This window comes from Triticum dicoccoides, chromosome 4A (genome assembly GCF_002162155.2).
Source record: "Triticum dicoccoides isolate Atlit2015 ecotype Zavitan chromosome 4A, WEW_v2.0, whole genome shotgun sequence".
NCBI classification, from domain to species: domain Eukaryota; kingdom Viridiplantae; phylum Streptophyta; class Magnoliopsida; order Poales; family Poaceae; genus Triticum; species Triticum dicoccoides.
In genome coordinates, this window is record NC_041386.1 from 147788583 (window position 1) to 147791332 (window position 2750).

Here is a 2750-nt window from a genome sequence, read left to right on the forward strand (position 1 = left end):
CGATCAGACTCGGTATCCCGGTACAACAAGACATTTCGACAGGGTAAAACTAAACCAGCAACACCGCCCGAATGTGCCGACAAATCCCGATAGGAGCTGCACATATCTCTTTCTCAGGGCACACCGGATTGTCTAAACTTCCGGTAGGCCAGCCCAGAGTTGCCCCTGGTGGCCACCGGCGGCTGACAAGTTGGACCAACACTCAGAGGAGCACTGGCCCGGGGGGGGGGGTAAAATAATGATGACCCTTGGGCGCGCGACCCCCAAGGGAAAAGAAAAGGGGTAGGTGGCAAATGGTAAAACCAATGTTGGGCATTGCTGGAAAAGCTTTACTTAAGGCGAACTGTCAAGGGGTTCCCATTATAGCCCAACCGCGTAAGGGACGCAAAATTCGGGAACATAACACTGATATGACGGAAACTAAGGCGGCAAGAGTGGAACAAAACACCAGGCATAAGGCCGAGCCTTCCATCCTTTACCAAGTATATAGATGCATTAAGATAACATAGCAATATAATGATATCCCAACAAGTAAATAAATGTTCCAATAAGGAACGGCTCCAATCTTCACCTGCAACTAGCAACGCTATAAGAGGGGCTGAGCAAAGCGGTAACATAGCCAATCAACGGTTTGCTAGGACAAGGTGGGTTAGAGGTTCAACATGGCAAATTGGGAGGCTGACAAGCAAAAGGTAGGCATCGTAGCATTGGCATAGCAAAGAGCGAGCAAACTAGCATAGCAAAGATAGTAGTGATTTCGAGGGTATGATCATCTTGCCTGAAATCCCGCAAGGAAGAAGAACGAGTCCATGAAGAAGACAAATGGACGTAGTCGAACGAATCCTCACAAAACGACGTTAACGGAACCAACCCGAAGAAGCAACACCGGAAAGCAGCAAACAATCATGGTAAACAACCATCACATAAACATGGCATGAAACGCAAACAAGTGTGATGCATGTCCGGTTTAATGAGGCATGGCATGGCAAAGTGCACAAACAATCCTACAAATTAAGTGGAGCTCAAACATGCAACGAGTTGCATATTGAAGAAAACACCACATGACTTATTTAGTTCTCTCTCGTTTATGTACCCAACAATATTAAATGTTGTTAGCATGGCAAGAGAGTGAAGCAAAGTAAAACTACCTATCTAGTCAAGTTTAAATGAGGCCGGAAGCAACGAACAACAATTCCGGTAAATCCCCATAGCATATTTTAGATTTGGAACTTTTCTGCCCTAAACACAATTTTATAGTTGTTTAACATGCAAATAAAGGTCACCATGTTAAACTAGGCAAAATTCCACCCCAATTACATATAAAGTTTATTAAATTCGGAGCTACGGTTGAATAGTTATGAATTAAATCATTTTAACATGGCATAGGAGCAAATTTAACCAAACAACATTTTAAGCATTTTAAACATAGATGAAAGTTGGATATTATTAATCTACACAAAATTCTGAGCAAGTTTCATATATAAAACATTTTAATCCGATGCACGGTTAGTGAGTTATTAAATGCATGAACTAGGGGGACTAATCTGCCAAACTGCTGCTCAGGATAAATAGGAAAAATCGTTCCGCAGAAAAAAACATGAATCGGGCCGAATCTGAACAGTGCACTGGGCAGCCCAACAAGAGTAAAAAAAACAAGAGGAGGGGGCGCTGGGGGTCGGCTCACCCCTGGGCTGCGGCCCGTGAAGGAGGAGGAGGCAGGCCGGTGGGAGATGGGCCACCGGAGCTGGCTGGCGGCCCAGCAGAGAGGAGAGGCTGGCGCTGGGCCTTGGCGCGCTGCGGCCTGCGAGGCCCACGCGGAGGGTCAACGGGGCGCGCTCGTCGGCTCCCTCGATCCCGATCGGATCGGGGAGGCAGGGGCGGCGACGAAGTACGGCGCGGGCGGCGGGCCTCCGGCGAGGGTCGACGGTGGCGACGCGCTCCGGGAGGCGGCGCGAGGCGACGGGCGAAGTGGCGGCGCCGAGTGTGGGTGGCGGCGCGAAGACCTGGCGGTGGCCGGCGACAGGCGTGGGGAACCGCGCCGGCGAGGCGGAGCGCTCCGGCGGGCGATTCTGGCGACCGGAGATGGTGAAGATGACGGACGTGGGCGGCGGTTGTGCGGGGAAACAGCGGCCCGGCTCGGGCCTGGGGAGGGCCGGATCTGGGCTCCTCCGGGCCCCGACGAAGTGGGGCGCGGGGAGGACATGTGGCGGCGTCTGTGTGGAGGAGAGGGGCGGCGGAGCTGACATGGCTCGCCCCCATTGGTCGGAGGGACGTGGCAGCGAGCGGCGGACATTGTCCGGGCGCGGGGTGGACGCGTCCGGTGGCGCGAGGAGGACGAAGTTAGGGTTTCGGGGAAGAAGGAGATCCAAATTTCGGGGGGGGGGGTGTTTAAATAGGCATAGAAGGAGCTAGGAGAGTCCAAATGAGGTGCGGTTTGCGGCCACATGATCGTGATCGAACCATCGAGATGATGGAGCAGAGTTAGGTGGATTTTGGGCCAAATTGGAAGGGTGTTGGGCTGCAACACACACGAGGCCTTCTCGGTCCCTCGGTTAACCGTTGGAGTATCAAACGAAGTCCAAATGATACGAACTTGACAGGCGGTCTACCAGTAGTAAACCAAGGCCGCTTGGCAAGTCTCGGTCCAATCCGGAAATGTTTAATCCCCACACACAAAAGAAAGGTAGAAAGGGACACCGGAGGAGAACGAAGCGCCGGAATGCAAAACGGACAACGGGGAAAATGCTCGG